A 22865-nucleotide genomic window follows, 5' to 3' on the forward strand; every position below is an offset into this window, starting at 1 on the left:
ACCTTATCCAGAGTGTTCTCCCCTCTTGTTGCAAAGTTCATATGTTCATGGTAATGGGCTAATATGGATTTCAAGACGGCTTGATTGAAATCACCCTGCAATTATATGAGCCAACACAGGGTTCTTATTTTGGAGGTCATTTATTGACAGATCCAGAATGTTCAATGCCACACTGGTATAAGCACTAGTGGGGATGTAAACAGCTGTTATGCTCACCCCATTAAATTCCCTAGGCAAGTAGAAGGGTCTGCATTTTAGTGACATTAACTGAATGTTCTCTGAGCAGTGAGAGGCAATTATATCACAGTTTATACACCAGTTGTTGTTGATATACAGACAAACACCCTCTCCACAAGGTTTGCCACAGAAAGAGTGATTTCTGTGGCTTTGTATTAGTGTAGTACCTCGCATCAAGTTCTGTGCTGAAGTGGTCCTCAATGGCTGACAGGGGAAACGGAAGAGGAAATGATGGATGAGTGACAGGCATGTAGAATTTCGTACGACATCAGGCATACATTGAGTGCCAACATTTGAGTTTCAGACTTCATATTCTTCAGAAAAAGCATGCTAACACAAAACCTGTTATTCTAGCACCTTTTTAAGTTTATAAGAGAAATATTTAAAATCTGTCCCAATTTTTAGGCATTTGTCCCCCCAATATTTTTGACTTTGTCCAGATTCCTTGTGCTAAGAGGTTGAGAGGTATGCATTGACCATATTGATAAGCCTTTAATTAAAGTATTGCTATTGTTATTATTGGATGTAAACAGTCCCAAACAAGTGCAAAAACCGCTGAAAAGTTACGGATGCAATCAAACCACAAAGCCGATGCCCAAAGTATTAAAAAATCTTCTTTATTGAAAAAAAACATAAAAGTCTCAAACAAGTTAAGCGCTTTCATCCACACTAAGGTGGACTTCATCAGAATAAGTTACAGCTGTTGGATATACATTTAAATATCTCAATTTGGTGCCAAAGAATCACTAAATGTTCAAAGTTTTAAAGTGAACTGGTGCCAGTAATAAATAACATAATAAAAAGTGCAAGTAAAATAAACTCTCCCTGCCTTCCAACACTGGAATCACCATTAACAAAATGTTATGACAAAAATTGATATATCAATGCAGATGAAGGCATGTTTACTTGTTTTCAATTACTGCACTAGGTATAATAATTATAATAAAAATGCTATTGTAAAAAGCTATATATAAAGGTCATAAAAATGTATGTAATACAATCAATACATATCATAAAGGCAAATATATGTATGTGTTTGTATGCTATTCTATCAAAATAACACCTTTATTTGATCTCATATAGATCATATATAAGTACATAGATACAACAGCAAAACCCTAAAAATACAATAAATATACTAACGTAGTTGTAATAGTGATTTTATAGTAATATACTCATTAATCCCAGGCTCTCTTGCGGCATCGGTTAATATTTGCCATATAATTTCCCTCTTACCAAGAAGTGCCTGAATATTACCACCACGTGGACCTAAACTAACTTGATCTAATATCACAAACTTAAAAAAATATGTGTCTCCATATTTGGCTATGTGTCTATACAAGGCATTATTCATGTTCTTTGTTCTTATACTATATAGATGGTCATAAATTCTCTTCTTAAATTGTCTCTCTGTTTTGCCTATATAGTAATAGTGAGAGGGTCTCACAGCAACAAATGACTGGTGCCAAAGTCATGGCCTTAAGTTAAATGCAAAAAAAATATATTATCATACCATTCGGCAAAAACTCGGCCCCTAGTGATTACCACATTAGCAGCAACTCCCTAAGAACACAACCTGTGCTGAGAGACCTGGGTACACAAATTGACAACAATCTCACATTTGACCATCATGTAGCCGCAGTGGTCAGAAAAGCCTTTTACTTGGTTCATCTAATAAGTAAAAGGGATTGCATCCAGAAAAAAGGGGGTTATTACCTCTCTGTACTCCTCACTCATTAGACCAATAATTGAGTACAATGCCCCATTTGGTATGTACCCCTCCATACACCTGCACCACCGGAAAAGGCCACAGAAATACCTTACAAAGAAAATCCATGGCCTCCAACACCTGTCCTATGTGGACAGGCTCAAATCACTATCACTGTACTCTGTATTGTACAGATTGCTCAGAGGTGACCTGTGTCTCGTCTATAAGGCAATCTCAGACCCTGCACTACTACAGATGCTCCACGTCCGTAAGTCTAAGTCCTCCCATAATACCTGATGAAAAGGCTTAAATCTAATATGTGATATTAACAAAACCTGCTGAAGAGACAAGTTTGTCTCCCAGAGGCTGCCCCATCTCTGGAATAGACTCCCCATACACATCAAGCAAAGTACGTTGCTGACCCTCTTCAAGCACAACCTTGATGAGTGGATGGGCAACCATAAATTTGTCCCAGGGGTTCCACCTGTGCCCCTCATTGACAGAGGCAACAAGTGCTGATTGTGGTTTCTTTTCTGGGGATAAACTCTAAACTCTTGGCTAGGCTTGTAAGGGCCCCAGAGCCATTAGCCTAGTAATCTTCTATAATCCTATATAAGTCAAACAGTATATGACAGCGACTGCTTTTTCAGCCAGAATCTGAAAGAGGTCACATTGTTGCCTTCGGTGCTCAGAAGAATCTTGACTATGCCTAGCATACTATCACTTCCATGACAGGGACATAGTTAAATGGGCACAGCATATGATAGCTTGTAGACATGCTGTCTTCAGATGGAATCACGTGATATTTTGAATACAGATCACAGTGGACACTAAGGTATGTGTAACTTTGACAGTCCTTACTGCAGGTACCTTCAAGTGAACATGAGGAGACATGCAAGGTGTATTACAGGCATCTGACTTACAAATGCTACACCAGTTCCATGATGTTATGGTGCAGCATGTGGAGAAGCATTTGTCATTTCCAAGGACCACAAAGGTGAGAAACAATGCTATGCAACCTGTCTGTGAAATAGCACTTTTCTCTGAGGTCCTAAGGTCCATATTGGTATCAAGGCTCTGCATTGTCCTCATGGACAATGGTACATCAGCTTCAAAGATTTCTACTCCAACAATTGCCAGGTGGTGTGCAATGCACAGGGTATTTATAAATATATATATATTTATATATATATATATATATATATATATATATATATATATATATATATATATAAATATACCAAAAAATGTCCAGCACTCCTGCATAAAATGCCAAAAAGATGTAACAACAGCCGTTTAGGAGGAAAAAGCTTTATTCAAGCCATGCGGTCTGCCCCACAGACCGGTTTCGCTTTTACCAAAACGTCATCAGACACACTGATGACGCTTTGGTAAAAGCGAAACCGGTCTGTGGGGCAGACCGCATGGCTTGAATAAAGCTTTTTCCTCCAAAACGGCTGTTGTTACAACTTTTTTGGCATTTATGCAGGAGTGCTGGACATTTTTTGGTATTTCTATATGCGTTTGTCTCGTGCACCATCAGATACGCGCACGGAAGGTTTTTGGTGTTTATATATATATATATATATATATATATATATATATATATATATATATATATATATATATATATATAATGCGTTTTTGTGCCATCCAGACAGTTACTATGATTCCCACATCTTGCACATCTAGTGATTTGTGCAGGGTGACTTCTCACAATGGACATCTTATTGGTAATGCTAGATATGCCCTGGTGCCATAGCTCTTGACACCGATACACAACCCAAAGAGCATGGCTGAGGAGCAAAGTACTTTCACAGACCAGCAATGTCATTAAGTGTTTGTTCACACTGATAACGGCTCACTTCCACTCCTTAGAGTTCTCTGGTGATATGTTGTAGTATACTGTGGTCCTGTAGCAAGATATTTGCTGCCTGTGCAATTCCACAGAATATGGTGATACACAGACAGCTAGAGCAAATGATTGCCATCAGAGTACCAAACAGACCAGAGACAGAAATTGAGGATGTGCTGGTTGAGAAGCCATGGGAGGAACTGGCTGCAGGGAAGACCATAATAGGGAGAGTCAGGTACAATACATTGATACAGTAACAAAAGAGGTGGTATCTGGTCCACAGTTATGGGCCATATTAAACACAGCAAAGATTATAACTAATTTATGGAACACTACACCTAGGCTATGCTGTACGCTGTGTTGACTGTCCATGTTATGCATTAGATTTTACCTACTCATATAATACAGCAATGAGGGATGGACACAGTGACAAGAATAAGCAACGAGCACAGTGGTAGAAGGGGGGAGCTAAAGATGTGGAATGGACCCTTTGTCATGGACAAGAGATTGGTAGAAGTTCAGTATATTGTTTACTGAGAGGGTAGTGCTTCTTGAGATGAGTAGGTGGCTGGCAGTTGGGGACATGCTCAGAATGAGTTCTGAGGGGACACAACTCCTGTAAATGTGATTGCACTGTTTGGATGTGTGTGCATGTGACAGGTGTTGTTGGACCACAGGTGGGAAAAATGCAGACTAGTGTATCTCCTCCAAAGACTGGCACTGGCACTAATTCCCAAAGGCAAGGATGAAGGAGAACCACAAGACCATGACTGCCTGCTGTGCCATGTGCCTGATGACCACATAGTCCTTATCAACGTAGGCAGCCACATTGTGCCACACCAGACACATGATCATTGGGTGGGCTGGAGGATGTAACAGTAAGTAACTTTGATATACCTGTGCTGTGGGATGCACCCACAGTGGTGGTGGATGAACAGCAACTATGGGAACAGGACTGGCACAGGCATGTAGAGACAGGCCACTCTTTCATGGCAGTGAGAGAGCATTCAGGGCATCGATGTGCCCATCAAATGTGCCAATTATTTGGGTGTCAGTGTCACATAGCTCATCCAGATGGCCGTGCAGTACACCTGTCTCTTCTGCCGTTAATAGTGGTGGTGGCATTTGCTTGCATTTGGCTGGATGAAAGACCTCAGGATACCCTGAGGCTTCTATTCAAACCCCCAAAATATCTGAATTTCCAACTCCCCCCGATATCTCAAAAGATTATTTACTGAAAATGATAACTAAGGCCAAAAATACTTCCTCCATGGGATCTGAAAATATACCTGGTTGTTAAACATGCCCTTGCAGACATAGTTCTTAAACTGTTTAACCTAAGTTTAGCTACTGGTTTTCTCCCTGGTGCACTGCAATGGTGATGCCCATTTGTAAGAGTGGCTTTGCAACTGATCCAGGTAATTACAGACCTCATCTGCAAAGCCATGGAAAGTACTTTAAATAACCGCATAAACTGTGATATCAAGAATGTTATTAGACTTAGCTTTGTGAAGGATAAATCCTGTCTATTTAATCTGGTAAACTTCTTTGAAAGGATTTCAGTGTATCTTGACATGGTCAAGACCTTCAACATCATTCACCATACTGGCATCATACAAATATTAAATGCTTTAAAAATCAACCCATATGTGGTAAGATGATAGCAAATTGTGCAAAATATGGAATCCACACTGTGTAGGCTGAAGATACATCATCATCAGAAAGTATGAAAGTGACCAATGGCGTCCCTCAGGGCTCAGTGTTGGGATCTCTCCTTATTGGTATTTACTTCTCAGATCTCCAAACAGAGAGCCAAGACCTCTCTCTGTCTAGCAAAGTTTGTGGCCAACTGCAAGCTGAGGTTGTTGTTAAGCACCTTGACACCCAAGCCCTACAGAATTGTCTCAATAGTAAATTCTTGGTGTATTAAAAATGGGCTCAAGCTAAATGCTACAAAGTGTAGTATCATCCCTTTTGGTAGACAGCCCCCCTCTTATCATGTTGTATGGACAACACACCACTACAAAACAAAAATGTAGTCAGGGACCTAGGTACATGGTATGATAGCTCCCTCTCTTTTAACCATCATGTGACAATGGCTGTTAGGAAATCCTTCTGTTTAGCCCAGCTAATTGCAAAAGGATTATCATCAGGGTCTAAAGAGGTAATCACTCCCTTATACTCAGCTCTGAGCATGCCAGTTATTGATTACAACAACCCCTTGGAGGTGTATCTCAGTAACCATATCAAATAATTATAAAGACCCCAAAGGTTCTTAACCAAAAAGATCACCGGCCTAAGTCCCTGCTCTACCAAAAGAGGCTGGAAGCACTATCCCTTTATTCAGTGTCTTACAGACTTTTGAGAGGAGATCGCTGGCTTGCTTACCAAGCCATTAGAGACCTGATGATCCTAGACTGCCAGTATCTCAACAAGTCCTATTATCTCCACTAATACTAGAACTGGGAACCTAAATTTTCACCAACAGATACATACAATGTGGTGGTGGTGGAGGGGGGGGGTTATAACCTGGTGTATCTCAAACCTCTGGAATAAACTTTCAATGCAAGTTAAGCAGTGTGAGTCACTATCTTCCTTTAAACATAACCTAGGTGACTGGACTTCCACTATTGACTAGTATGGCCCAACTGCAGAAAGGAGGTGTGGCCTTTGGAAGGTACTGTTAAGGTGTGAATGATCATAAGACTCAGTGGTCTTGGAATATCTATGAATCTATGAGTAATATCCATTGTGACACCTATGTCAGGCAATGTGAGGGAGCTGTGACAGTAACAGCCACTGGCTTTCTGCTCCTGACATCTATCCCCATGATCTGTGGAGTTTCCACTGCCCATTGCAGGTGCATTGGCAGGAAATGAGGGTACTCCATGAGTAAAAGTGCTGGGCGTGACCTGTCCTTCTATGAACTCTGGAGATGTGGGGGCAGGATCTACAGACAACGGAGCTGTGTCACTAGACATGGGTGGTATTTCCCCCTCCACTGTCACCGTTGACGACAGTGCCACTGTACCCTCAGGCTGTGCTTCTGTAAGGCTGCCATCATCATTAGTGGCTGATGCACTACTAACATCAGGCATGCCCTGTTTCATGACAGAGGACCCCATATATTTAGGACCTATGAAAGCAGATAGAAAAACCCTAGTGTATTATACAACCAACATATAAGAGTTCCACTTCCGTGTGATGCATCAATGGTATAGATAACAGCTGTGGTCCAGGCATACTATGCAAAGAATGTAAACAAATGTAATTTGCATTGTATGCCTTGACCCCAGCTGTACTTGTAGAGTGGATATGGTGGTGTTGAACATTCCTGACTTATGACCCAGACAAGCCACTAAACTGTGTTATTGACATAAGAAAATACCAGTCTGGTACACCCACAACAGAAACATGGGATGACGCATCCAGTTCAGCTCCTATGTCCATGCCTCTGCAAGGTGTCAGGGTCTTTTCAGTCTCCACAGATAGGGACAACATGAACTCCTCCATGGTAGTAAGAATGGTCTGCAACAATAGACCCTACCCATGGCCATGCTTTCATGTGCAGTGGCTTGGGTAATCTGGTGGGCATGTGGGATTATTTTGGTGACCTTGCAATGGACTTGATAGGCTGTACTGTTGTGGCCAGTTGCATTAGTTTCCTGCCTCAAATCAAGCTGCACATGTTCACATACGGCCCAGTTGCTCCCATCTGTGTTCAGTATTCACTGTCCATGCTTATGGAGGGCCTGTATTAACACATCAGTCTCTGCCAGAAAAAACATTTTGGGGCACTTCCTCTGCTTCAGCACTATGTAAGTAACTAAATGTGGACCACTTAGCTAAGGTCAGTGATTGGGCACAAAATATGCACAGCACCATCTGTATCGGTCACGCATCCATGTAGCAACTGCTTCACCATAAAATGCCACACCTACCATATGCCAGAACCACATGACAGTTCCCCATAAGAATTCAGTACAGCAATGTGGAGACAATCTGTGTTGTGACATGCACCCTGTCAGCAGCCTACGCATACCTATGAGCAGACTACACATGCCCATGTCAATGAAAGCAGTCATTATGTGCTTCATGTATTCACCCCTACTCAGTATCAGATATCCCAGGTTTGTTCCCTACCTCATCCCATCCACTATGTTCCATATTATGATTCACAGTCACAGACTTTAAGTATCACAGTACATTCATTCCCATCTGAGGTGCCTGTCAACAGACATAGTGCAATGCACACAGCCCCACAGCTGAAACCTTTGTGGGTTACAGCTGTTTGTACCTGAGCCCACTCCTCTCACATTCATTGTTGCAGCCCTGCCTATGATCCCCACCCCTTATTAACAGGTTGTTGAAGAGTAACACCCAAAAATAAATTAGTCTTACAGCTATACAATCAATCTCCCCACCTGTCCATGGTTTCTGTAGCTTTTCTCCAGCAAATGTTCCAGACATCTGTAATCTGTAGACCGATATATTTATTTACTGTAGAGATCCATCACAACCCTCTCTGGGCTCCCCATCCCCCTGTCAGCATGTAGCTGTGGGAACCATCTCTCCCAACAACATAAGATTACTACAGTTATCCAGTCAACCAATCCACTTGCCACAGGTCTGCGTACCCTTGCCATAACAGATATAGATTAGCCCTTCTCTCTGTAGACCAATAGAAATATCTCAAATGTGTTCCATGCACTATTCCCGAAAAAAAATTGATTGGGCCATGAATGCTGCAATGGCTGTATCTGTTTTTATCTCATAGGTTTGAGATTCATACTGTAAAAATTATGCTAATGAGGGAATTTAGAATAAATATCTGTGAACTGCACATTTATTACAAAGTGTTCCAGACCTACATTGTGCAGTAAGTCTCATACCTGTCTGTGTACATGCACTGAAGACTGTGAAACAGTCTCACATATGCTGGCTGGTCTATGGGGCTGTGGGCTTCTTGATCCACTTTGTGAACCCCCCTACAGAGTGATGTGCCACAACCAGGGACACCAACATGGTTTGTACAGGGCCAGTGCCTTTAGTCAAGTGCATCTTCCCTCTCCCCGTGGTGCACTGGGTGGCAGCATTTGACTATATGGTGGCATTAGGCTTCATCTTGCTACCCTGCTGCCAGTCAATGCACATCATGTGACACCTGCAACATGCACTGATGTGAACCGAGTATCATTTTCCTCTAGATAACAATCTGTAAAGAGGTTATGGCTTCTGAAGGGGCTGATTTTGGAAGACTCCCACAGGATGCAAGAAAGAAACTTAAATCTTTCTGTACATAATGAAGAGGGACCACCAGGTGCACCTGCTGGATGTCTCCTATTAGGCCTCCCAAGTACAAGGTGAATGCCTGGCACTATCATGTCAGGGTGGTGAGTGATGCCACAGGCATCACCTGCTGTGGTGCAGAAGTGTACCTGGCTCAACCAGTGCTCTGTGTCAGTAACACAAACCAGCAACCAACCCCTTCAGTGCTTCTTGAAGAGCAGTTGCTACAATGTATACCCTGCAAGGAGTACTACAGTGCTCAGACGTCAGTTAAAAAAAGCTTCTCTCTTTTAAACTGTAGCAAAATGCTTGCTACATTTATAACTGCTTGTTACAAATGTGGCAAGCAGTTGTTACAGTTTATACCCTGCACAGGGTGCTGCAGTACTCAGGTTTTAGATAAAAAAAGGCTTCTGTCTTTTAATCTGTAGCAGACTGCTTGCTTACAATTTTGATAATACACGAAATGCTAAAGCACTCAGGTTTGACCACAAATGTAATACTGACTTTTAAAAGCATGTATGCATTAAAGAGTGAATGGGATTGGCCATTCACACCACCTGACACTTTGTGCCTGGGGCAGTTGCCGCCTTTGACCCACTGTAGCTATGCTACTGCTCTGGTGATCAGTGTCAGCATTGATTCAGCTACCTAAATAATCTCCACAGTTTTTTAGCCAATGGGAAGAGGAGGTTAGGTACAGTGAGTCAAGAGTTCTACAGTAAGTAGTAGTAACTGGTGGTTGCTTGTACATAAATAGGCATTCTTGTTCAGCTATATGCAGTTCTTGGTGTTTATGGGCATGTTTATTTTTGCTTCCCACTTTGCAGCACCTGGTGACATAGAGAACAAATACTTGATCAGCCAGAGGTGGCAACCAAGACTGTCCAGGCATTGGGGTATGGTATGTATATGGTATTCATTTTCTAGTGCATATTTGTTAGACACCTGTTTCATTGTCCATGTTAACTTTGCTACCAAGTATTTTAATCCTTCTTTACAACTTTGTTTTGCTTTATGTATTACACATTTTTTGTCAATGCAGTTTGAACTTTTCTGCTATCTATGCTACTGCCAAGAACTCCCACCAGTGGCATGCTGATGCAGAGCAAAGCTAGGTGCTGCAGCATCCTGTGCAAACTCCATAGTCTGATGCTCCTCTTAATTCTAAGTTAAGGACCAAAAACAAGGTCTTCTCCTCTTATGATAGGGACGAGAAAAAAATACGTCTTTGTAAACTTTGGCAAACACCTTTGTGTAAATGTACAGATTTAGCAAGCAACTTGCTACATACCATACACAGAGTGCTGATGTGCTTCAGCTTTGATTGCAAATACAGTATCAGCTTTCATTTCTGAATGCTGGAATTGCAGTACCACCCGATCATCATTGCCAAGTGTACCCCCCTAACATCTTCTGCCCAGGGCAGTCCCCCCTTCAACCCACCTTAGCTACATCTCAATGGTGATGCAGACTGGGCTAATAGTCAGTGTTCTACCACCATCCTTGATGCCATTGTACACGTTGGACCCAGTTGGTCGCTTTCATTCAGTGCCATATCCATTGCTACTATACTGTGCCTTGATCAGCCAGCCATGCTTTATTCTTACAACAGCCATTCCATCTCCATTATCTGTACCAGTTACACCTGGCATACCATGGGTATGCAACTAACAGGTTGCTGAACTCTATATTTTTCCATTACATGCTTAACAGCATTTTCCTCCTCCAGGGACTGTACTACAATTCCATGTGGCATGAAATACCATTAAGTGTTTTTCCTTTTATGATTCTCTCTATTGCTATTTTTGTGCATTTCTTGTTTTTAATTTGTCCTTTGTTGATTTGTTTCTGTCCATATACCTTCATATATTATGCAGTGTCAGCTGCAGCATGTGTTGTGGTAACGGCTACCACATTATGCACCTGTCTTGCCATCACCTGCTGGGTTTCCAATAGGCTCCATGCCATCCAGAAGAGGTCAACCCAGAGGATTCCTTGGTGCCATCTGGTGGTCTCTCTCCAGTAAGAGGGGAAGAGGCTCCCCATCAGGGGTGCCACTCATGGGTTCCAATATATCACCTGGCAGGAGATGAAAAATCTGGTGATGGCTTGATGGATCAGTGGCCACACACCTGCATTGGCAGAATGGAGCAAGTCCTAGTAAAACTGGCTGAGTTGCACTAATGCCTGGCCCCCAGAAATGTGAGCAGTCACAGAGGTGACTAACCTCAGATTGGGTGTGGCACTGTGCAGGGTAGCAATCAGCTGGCACCCCAACTCACACTATCCACTACAGTGGAGTTTCTTTTCATTCTGTGTCAATTCCTTTCCTAGTTCACAGTACAAACCTTCCCATCATCAACTGTCCTCAGTCTGTCTGCCTTAGTTTCACTGTTGTGCTCCCCCATTTGTATCAGCACCTCTCCGGTTAGGAACATAGGCAATACTAGGTATGCAGTCACAAGGACCATAAGATGCCTAGCCATATTCACCTTTAGGCAGACAATGATTTTTCTACACTTTTCAAGAAGTTCACCTACCAAGTCAAGCAGGGCTGTACATGATAACCTCGGGGTTGATCATTGTCTGCCTTTTGTGTTGATGTTATGCCCCTTTGTCATTCCAGTACCTTCTTTCCTACCCATACCCTCCCCTTGCTAAATTTCCCCTCCAAACTTTTTAAATATACAAAACGTGGCCACCTGTCCCAAAACTAACCTCGCTTCCCCACCCCTATGTCAGTCTTCCTTTCCCCTTGCCCAACTGGGTGTTCCTCTGCTTGCTCTTTCTCATTTCTAGCTGTTCTATACACCCATGTCTTTCCCATTTATAATATAAATATAGTAGAAACTTTGCTGTATAACTATTATTTATTTTATTGATTTACATTTTTAACTGGGTAAGTGAGCTAGACCTAGGATCTTTCTCAGTCATGACCCAGGCCAAAAGCACAAACAACACAGAGAAATTCTAAAGCTAGTAACAAACACTGAGAGATAATACTGTTCCTAGCATTTTAAGTAAACAGTGCATTAACACTGAAAATAATAACATGTTAGTATAAACTCCTACCTGATTACAATGGAAGTTAGGCGTTAGCTGGGTTCTCAGCTGTGCTTGCAGTGGTGCATTGTTGCATGTGAACATGCATTATTGCAAGCACACCCCATAGATGCTACGGCTGATGAAGCTACATAAACACTATGATGCTGTGCCTGTTATTATGTGATCTCTTCAGTTTTACCATCAATTGCCTCTTTATTCTGATCCCATTGCACTACCTCATAGTTAACGAGTGTCAGAGCAGACTGTGGTGCTTTGACTACAGTATTTGGCCTTTACATATTCAAATACATGAGTCATAAAATTTGTGGTGTTCTGCAGATCACTGAGAATTTCAACAGCCACTAAATAATGTCAGACATCTGAGGTTCAGATTTCATATCCTTTAGAAAATGCATGCTAATGCAAAATCAGTTATTCTGACAACTTTCTAAGGATAATATTTAAAATCTGTCCCTGATTCTTGGCCTCTGTCCCCCATTATTTTGTTTTTTTTTCCAGAATTTTTGCACAAGAGGCTGCGAGGTATGGAGACAAGGTGATGGGGTGGGGTGAAGAGAAGTGCATTCAGGCATTAGTGAAGCCAGAGATATTTAGTACTTACTATATACACTAGCCAAAGGGACAATTGTGAAAGGAGTGGTCTGTTTTGGATTTCATATGTTTTGTCATGGGAAGCATTTACAGTTCACTTGTTCAATGAGGAATTTTTTTAAGTTGGTATATGAATTTCTGGAAGGATATTTTCTTTAGTTTTGTTTTCAGTGCTTCTGAAGCCTGTGGGCCCATTACTAAGAAGCAATACTCACTGGTGCGAAGCCCCTTTTGGAAGATATTTAAGGACAGAGAGCTGTGTGAGTATACATTATAAGCAATTGCTCTTTTCGTAAGGTGACCTGTAAAGAAGTGGAAAGTTCTAAGTATAATAGCTTATATGACGGGAGGGAATGCATCATTGAAATGTTACTGCAAAACAACAAAAAGACAAAAATTGATTCCATTATGTCAAACATTTACTAGCACCACACACAAACAATGTTTACTTGTAGTCCTTTTATGCTTGACTAGTAAAATACATGCCAGTTAAATGATTATGGGAGATCTGCACTACAGGTTTCAACTTCTCTATTTTTGCACAGAAGTTCATCTAATTAATCATTTAACAACAGGTTAGTGAGCTCATCTTGCAGAGCTTTTTCAGCCATGACCCAGGTAACAAGAACAAAGGCAAGGGCTGCATGCATAGGAAATTCAGAGGATTCAGCCCAAGGAAGGGTGTTTTGGAAGAGTAAAGAAATGAGATTACTTAGAAGAAATGCAAATGAAGAGACAAAGAATATGAAAACCACAGAGACAGCAACTAGAGATCAGGAACCAGCCTAGGACCAGGCATTCATGAGGCATCAACACTAACCACACTGGCACTCTATAAGGTATATTGGCCATCCTCTGAAGCAAGTGTAAGTAAAAAAGAACTTTGGAGTTGGATATAACCTCCTAATCATTCAATTTTCAGTCTAAAAATATATTGTTTTTACATTTTATTTTGTTGATAAAAGATGACCCCCTAATTTCTTTCTCAGTATTGAAAGTCCCTGCCATGACATCATGGAAGACTGGACTCACAATGCTTTAATACCTAAATTAATGCATTGGCTACTGTATTCACAAGGTAAATGCATCCAACATTGTCTATTACTACCTAGAAAGACAAGTTATCAATTAGTTCTTACAGGTGGAACACCTCACATTGCAAATTAACCCATGAGATGATGATGTAGTAATGAAATCACAATGTAAGTAAGAAACTACTCTCTAAAAAAGGTAAGTTGTTTTTGCTTGCCCACAGTGCTTTATAGTAGCATGTAAATCATTGCCCAGTTTCCATCCATGATATACTTTTGTGGGTGTAGTTGTAGATAAAATCTAAGTAAACACTGAAACTAAAAAGTCAATTAGCATATTATAATCTTCATTTTCTGCAAAATCATTTGCAACTTTGACATGAGTAGTACAATGGAAATTTAAATTAATTAGAAAACAAAGGGGCAATATAATTCAAACATTGAGCAATGAAACAGATTCAGAAGGTGGAAAGAACAGCTCTGGGCACCCAGCATTGAAGTTGGCAGAGGTAGAAGATGGTGTGACAGGTTTTCTAACTCAGCACATTCCCTATCTTAGGAATAAACTCCCTTTACACATCAAAGTAACACCCTATCAACATTCAGAGCTATACTTGACAATTGGGTGAGCGACCATAAATTCATGGTTGGAGTACGTGAAAATAATCTTCTGGCCAGGAGTTAGTAATGTACTGTCAATACCAAGGGGTGTTATAGCTAATCCTCTTAATTTTCAGGCCATTCAGCTGTACGTTTAGTATGAATCTGATTTCGGGAAGGGAGGACTGGAATGGCCATTGAGGACAAACAGTGTACATAGCTTTGGGAGGTGGAAGTTTATTAAAACCAAAAGAAGGAATGAGAAGCTTGTCACTTATACCGCTAATGTTTTTATTCACCAGATCTGGTTTTAACAAGTTGTTAGGTAGACGTTTATCCTGGACAGCAAACATGTACATGAATTTGGGGATGGGGGAGTTGGAAAGGATGACCTAGACAATAAACACTGAACATGAATTTGGGAGCTGGGAAAGGAAGAGAGGACAATGAAAGGTCAGAGAGCTGAAATTCTGTAAATCTAATCCAAAATGTTGAAATTTATTGCTAAGGTTATGAAGAAATACTCACAAAAATTAATGTAGATTCATAACTTTGGTAGGTAGCAACATGTTTGAGCAAAATTTTCAGAAATTGCAAGAGATACCACAAGGCCACTCAGTTAAGGTTAATTTACTGACTCCAAAACATAACCTACAACTTGAAATGGAAGGATATGATGTTCTCTAAAGCAGGTTATAGCCATAGAAACATATGAAAATCCTAGATAAGTGATATCGGACAATAAGATGCCTAGCCATGTACCCCTTTAAGGAGACCCTTTACAAACACTTAATAGTGCTCATGTCTTAAATTTCTACATAACCCTGGTGTAAATTTGTGTCTGTCCAGTCACTCATCAAAACTAGCCTAGCCAAGTAGTACTTTGACCTGTAGTGGTAACTTATTCCACAAACTAGGAATATGTTGAGTTTGTAATCCATCTCTCCAGTGCATCTCAATTATTTGTTGGTGTAGATTTAGGTCTTTAGTGTGGGTGTTTGTAGCACTACTGGTTTTGAAAATAAATAAGAGTTCAACTTGGACTGGGTCTTTCATGTCATGAAAAGGAAGACACAGGTCTCCTTGCAGCAACATGTAGGCTGCTGAGTATAAGCAGAGTAGTTGAAAGATTTAAGACCTTTAATTTTCTTGGTTAGAAATCTTTGCAGTATTTCCAACTGAGTGATATGCTTGAATTTGTGCATATCAAAGGGGGCTTTGTATTTAGTGATGGGTCTAATAAAGTAAGAGTACATTGGTAGGATAATTTCTTTGGATCTTAAAGATATTCTCTTGAAAGTCATCTTGGCCAGTTGGAAGAATTTCCTGACATTAGTGGAAACACGATGATTGAATAAGAGAGAGTTATCCATGTAAGAAACGTACCATTTATAGCATACAAGGTGGGAGCAACTTTTCTGCCAAACTCTAGTATGCTGCATTTCTTTTCATTTAGTTTGAGACCATTTTTGATATACCACGTATGTGAATATTCCAGCCCAGCCCTTGCTGGAGCTGTTTTGTATCAGTGGATGAACAGATAACAGTGGTCATTTTGCAGTCATCTGCAAACTTGGTCAGCCACACTTCTAGCATATTGACTTGAATCTCTGCAAAATAAATGGAAAACAGGAGAGGACCTATAACTGATCCATGTGGCACCCTACTATTTACAGTTTTACATTCCAAAAAGGAACCAGTAACTTTCACAGCTTTTGCACCCCCCCCCCACACACACACACAGACATCACAAACAGACCTGCTACATGTAATCTGTCTACACCAGTTTCATAGCACCTGTAACCTTTTCAAAGAAGCTTAGTAGGTGCAGGTAACAGGACCTGCCCTTCACAAACCAAAAGATTGGGATCTAGATCATTTAGGCTGCTATGTCTACATAAATGAATTCTGTTATGATACAGTTAATAGCTTTACATATAAGGCTGATGAAGATGATGGGTCTATAATTACCTAAGTCTGTAGAGGGATGACCCTTATATAGGGGAGTCATAATGGCTGCTTTCTAGGCATCAGGACCAAACCCTGTAGATAGGCTGACACTGAGCAGTTCAGACAGTACATACTTAGCACTGATGAGAATGCAGCCTGGTATAGTGTCTGGTCCCAATGATATATTATTTTTAGTCTTTGACAGAGACTCTAAGACTTGTTTCAAAGTAATTTCAGGGGAAACTAAATTCATAGGGACAGTGGGGACAACATATGGGGGCAGGAGATGTAAAGTTGGCATGAAATTTGTCTGCTTATATATTAGTTGTATCTTTGGGGTTAGAATGGGTGATATTATTGTGGATCAGCTCAGTGCATTGCTGGACATTATGAGGTCCTAAAGCTTAATGTATGGTCACAAGGGTTAGCTGCTATTCCAGATTATAGGTATTTAGGGTTTGTTTATACAAAATAAGTCATCTCATGAATACCAAGAAATACCACACCTGAAAATTTGAGTTATGGTTAATAGGTTTATCCAGATGTAAATTTCACATGGATATTACATTACTGACCCACTGGTGGCAGAGGGAGGATCGATTAATATAATGGGAATAAATTAAATTTGCTGGAAGGTGTATGAGTTATATTATATATATATATATATATATATATATATATATATATATATATATGCACACACACACACACACACATATATATATGTGTGTGTGTGTGTGTCTCTCTCTCTCTCTACATATATATATATATATATATATATATATATATATATATATATATATATATATAGATATATATATCAGTTTATCAGTTTAATAAATAAAAAAAAACATTAAGGAGAGATCATTGCATAGGCCAGAATTAATAGTCTTGTTGACTGAAGCAAGGGCACCTGAAGCAACTAACAAGAAACTTACAAGCAGGTTGTACAGAGCATAGAATGGAATGAACACTGATCAAGTACACAGCCAAATTAAGGCATGGAAAAAGTTCTCATATAGGGAAATAACAAAAGGACAGTGGCTAGAGATCTGCCAGTTACCTAAAAGCATTACTAAATGAAGGAAGTTTAGAATATTTACATGAAAGTGTCTACATACAACATGTATAAAATGTTGAAACACAGGCTCCCAGTAGGAAGGTAGGTGGAATAAAGAAGCTGAACCACGACAAAGTAAAAATCTATTTTATTACAAAACAGTGAACACTTTCACAATGGTAACCATTGTTTCATCAGACAGTTAATTTAAACAGCAACAGCACTTAAATACTTTAATTCATTACTAAATCAACCAATCCTACCACTCAAAGTTAATTCAGCACTCAGCAATCAATTAATTACTATGGTTACATTTTGCCCTTAGTTAATTGCTGAAGTCAGAAAAACACTGTTTAAAAGCCACATGCACAAAATATAAAAACAAGAACATGTGGATGAATATAAACAAAATACATAAAAAGTCAATGAATAAATCCATATGCTTATGTTCCCCATTTAATAACTGCTTGTGTGTGTGGGTATAAGCATAAAAATATGTACATTTATATAAAAATATAAGCAGTGCACACTCAACAACTTAATACATATATTCTGCCTAATAAATACACATGCTATCCGCCTAGTAAATACATATGCTTTAAACATATATCTCAACAAATACTTGTCTTTAGTAATATATATGCTAGAAACAGCTCAATAAATACTGTCATATTGACCCAAAGCCCTGCATGTGTTTATGTAGTCTTCTCTTGTTAAGATAGTATTATTATTTATTTTATTTTAACCTTCTAGATTTTAGCACTGGCTTCAATGGAACACTATCATTCAAACCCAAACCTCTGTGTGCTCCTAAACGCAAAATCCATTTTACTTCCATATTTTCAGTAGTATTGACTATGTCCCCCATCCTATTGCTAACATTCTGAATGTGTAAAACCTGAAACAAAAATATGTGGTCACCCCCCTTATCCAATGTATGCTTAGCCCAAGCACTATACAGTTACCCTTTTCTAGTGGTGTAAAGGTGATCCCTTATCCGTTCCCTAAGGTGACGGTTAGTTTTGCCAACATAGAAATGGAAACATGTTGTGCAGTGAGCTAGGTACACTACATTCTTAGTATTGCAATCAGCAGAATTCCTTAGCTCCCATAGACGCCCTGTTTCAGGGTGCTTAAAAAACCTTGATTCATCTATATAAATGCACTGTGTGCATTTTCCACATCTATGGGTACCATTCACTATGTTATCCATCAGAGTAGGTATACTTGGATAGCAAAGCTGCTGTTTCAGATTTTTCTTATTTCTAAATGCAAAATGTGGTTGCCCACCCACTATGTTGGTAGTATCCTCATCTACTAACAACATATGCCAGTTTTGTCGTATGATGGTTTCAAACCTTTTCACATCTCTTGTATATGGTAAAACCATTGGAATGTATGATAATACAATATTCCTGATACCTACCCTGTCACTACCTACTCTATCAGAGTAGTAGGGCTTAGCTTTACCTTTCCTTTCTTTGTGTACATTATGGTACACCTTATCAATTTCATGTTCACTATACCCCCTATTAATGAAACCTATTCTTAGCTTAGTTAACTCATTTCTATACACTTCCTCTTGACAACATAGGCGAGATGTTCTCATTGCCTGACCTCTGATTATGTTAGGAAAAATCTCAGGGTTATCCATACTGTTTCTGTGTAGAAAGAATGGTCTCTAGCATTGTTTCCTGTGTAATTTCGTAGACCATTGGCCATTTTCTGTGTATATGGTAATGTCCAGGAAGTCTAAACTCATCTCAGAACAGTTCATTGTAAACTTTAAAAAGTCACTAGTAGTATTTAGGTGTGCATACAGGGATTTAAGTTGTTCAGCATCACCTTTCCAAAAAATAAAAAGGTCATCTATGAAACACCTATAAAAGGCTATTTGGGGATTACCTAACAAATGTTCATATTCCCAGTTAACCATAACCAGGTTTGAATATGTGTTGGCACAACTTGTACCCATGGCAACCCCTGACAACTGCTTATAGCATATGCCACTGAACATAAATATGTTGTGCTCTAGTATCAATTCTAGTAACATACAGAGAAAGTCTATCTTAGTATTAGAGAACTTTCCCTGCCTTGTCAACACTGATTTCACCATGCTTATCCAATGGTCATTGGGTATACTTGTAAATAAAGACACTACATCTAGTGTGGCCAGCAACCTGGTATCTGCTGTTCCCATTTGCTTCACTGCCCCATACAGGTCCAATAAAAACTGTTCTGTGTCTTTCAAGACATATGCATAGTCATTGAGTGCTGTCTTCAATTCCTTATCCAGGTATATAGAGATGGGTTCTGTTAGCCATCCTGCCCCTGCTACTATAGGTCTAAAGTTCAGGATATGGGTCTTTGTGTATCTTGGGGAGACCATGGATTTGAGGTATGAGTGGATTTTCAACAGTAAAGTAATTAAAAAGATCTTTACTTAATAGGTCCATACACATGCATTCATATAAGGTACTGGTAATCTGTTCACTCATTTCAAACACAATTGTTGTTGGTACTTCAATATATACATTTGGATTCAATAACATTTCTTGCATAGCTGTATTATAAAAGTCAGCATTCAATATCACCACTGGTCCCCCTTTGCCAGCGTGTCTTATAACTATGCTATCATTAGTCTGCAAGTCACACAATGCTTTGTGCTCACTCTTTGTCAAATTATACTTTCCTTCTTCTAAAAAACTATTGTTTCCTGTGCTACATGGAATATTTTGGCTTAGAATGTTAAGAAATTATGTTATCATCTTTTGTTAGAAATCCTATGGAGAGTAATAGAAAAATCAGATTAATGTCTGATCAGTAGGCAACCACCTGTCAAGAAGTGAGAAAGGTTTCTGGAGCAAAGACAATCAAGTTGTGGGTTGTATAAAGTGGGTATGGAGGTTATGGTTACTGATTGGTAGTTGAACAGTGAGAGGATCTACAGGAGATGCAGGATATGGCAATGGACCATTCACTTAGGGAAAATATGGATTTCTGGACCAGAAGCAAGTACCATTCAGCTATCATGAGTATAACTGTTGCTGACTTGTTGACTTGCATAGTATGACACAAACATATTGGGACAGGTGATACTGCTTCAATTTCCTCAGCTTGTGGTCTTGCTATTCCTTGCCCTATTGCATAACCGAAATAGCAGGCTTCTGCCATGGCCAAGTTACGCTTAGTGGAGTTAGCAGTTAATCTAGTGTAATGATGGGAATCTACTCTAGGAAGTGGCTGTGATGATGTGAGGTATTGCCAGCTATGCCAGGAAAAGTAGGGCAGTGGATGTGTAACATATGCCAGCATAGCTAGCTAGAGTTTTGTAAATAATTATATGTCATTTGTATATCAAACAGATTTGTACAGGTGCTTGTGTTGAAAATGTATTTGTAAAGTTGCTTGTGTTAAAAAATATTCCAACAGTGAGTCCTGCTGGACAGAGCTTTGCTCACCTTTTTCTCCTTTTCCATTTATCCTTTTTTATATACATTAATTCTACTTTCAAACCTTTCTGAGAATGAATTACCTGCTGGATATTTTCTTGATACTTGTATCTCTTGTAAGTTAATTTAATAGTAATACTAGTGTTACTTTTTGTGAAATTTTATTTAATCCATACTGTTAAATGACCAATTGTATATTTTCTAGTTTGGAGTTTTTCTCCCTGGGCCTCCGCTGAAAAAGGGCTCAAGCTCAGTCAGACCATCCTGGTTAACAAATGTCAAATAAATAAATAAATAAATGTCAGACTATATGGTAACTATTGAAATGAATACATTGTAACAGAGGTTACTGGACGAGAAGAGGATAATCTCAGACCAGCTAACTTTGAAGAATAGTTTGAAATTAAATTACTTGGTATAAGCCATAAAGATTGTATCTCACAGGTCTCAATGCAGCCAGAGACAAAAAGTCTGTACTAGGAAGCTTTCTGTATTGTTCTTGGGGATGAACTAATTGCTACTCTGGAAAGGTGGAAGTTTGAAATTGTTTTATGACTTCCAGAAGCTGCAACAGATCTTAGCAAAGCTCTATGTGTGTGTAGTATTGACACATATCTGTTGTTAAGAAAGGGGGCGGTATGAGAACCAGAGTCAGATGACCAGATGTATGTGATGTCATTCTGTAATCCAGGAGTAAACTTATGTTTTAATACCAGATGAGACAGAAGTTTCAGGGCATTAACAACACCTCTCCTCTCCACTCCTTCTGAATGCAACAGGATACCAATGTGTAGGACTCCAAACAAAGAAAACAAACACTGATATAATCCTTTATTCTAGTGCCTCGGTGAAAACACCTTCATGGAATAAAACACATGCAAAATAACCATTCTTATATAGCATCTTCTTAATTACTACCAATCTATCAATTATCTCATGAAATATTTCTTAAAGCAAGCACTTCCAATTCAAATCATTGTTCAAACCTTTTGGGATCATTGTACCATATTTCAAAATATAAACAGTTTCTTTATACATTAATTTCTGTTTTAACAATTCTTCACTAATATTCATACTATCAATTTGTTCTAAAATAGTACATTCCAGGAAATCATGAAACATTTTAAAATGCATTGCAACCATTTTTTCTTCTTTACAGTTTTTTTATGTCCCTTAGGTGTTCCATACATCTTGTACGGAATTCTCTTTTTGTTTCACCTATATAGTACATTTCACAGGGACACCTCAATGCATATATAACCCCCTTACTTCTGCATGAAAACACACCCCTAGATTCAAACTTAATATTATTAATGTACTGAAAACTGGGTACTACATGTGTACAGACCCTACAATCACCACAAGCTATTGTTCCCTTAATATAGGGCACTATAATCAAGTCTGCCGTTGGCATAACAAAATTGCCATGCACAACCATATATTTCAATTCTTTCCCCTGCTATAAGAGAAAAATGGTCTATATGATAAAATACTTGTCAACACTTTATCCTGTATTAAATATTCCCAATAATGTTCTATTAAATTTTTAAACTCCTTACTTTTAATATTATAACCAGTCACAAGATATATAGGCTCTATTTTTTTATATCTATTTTCATTCATATGTGTATCAATTGTCCACCTACTCTTCTTAACTTGTCTCGACTTCTCTGATTCTTTCCATACCCTACTTTCAGCTTCCTGTATATCCAAGATGTTGGTAATGCCTTTAAAATATGTGGTGGATGACAACTTGTAGCCCACAAAATTGACTTCCATGTTCCATCACTAAATTTCCTATGTACAATTGTTACAGTTTCTCCATTCTTCCTACCCTCTAACTCTAAATCTAAAAATACAACTTTTCTACCTTTCTGTAGACCATCAAAACTTAATGGAAAGGATTTTCATGTAATTTATTTATAAAGTCTTCTATTTCCATCCACTCATCCTCAGAAATAAAACTTAAATCATCAATGTAACAGAAATAAAATGTAACATATTTTTTCACAAATTCTAACCT

General features: G+C 39.1%; 1 protein-coding gene across 1 annotated transcript in view; it reads left to right on the forward strand.

Moving 5' to 3' along the window:
* The window catches only part of FAM184B (family with sequence similarity 184 member B), a 908731-nt gene that overhangs the window by 744877 nt on the left and 140989 nt on the right, over positions 1 to 22865 (forward strand). The window lies entirely within an intron of this gene.

Source organism: Protopterus annectens, chromosome 2.part1 (assembly GCF_019279795.1).
Source record: "Protopterus annectens isolate FY-2018-M chromosome 2.part1, PAN1.0, whole genome shotgun sequence".
NCBI lineage: Eukaryota > Metazoa > Chordata > Ceratodontiformes > Protopteridae > Protopterus > Protopterus annectens.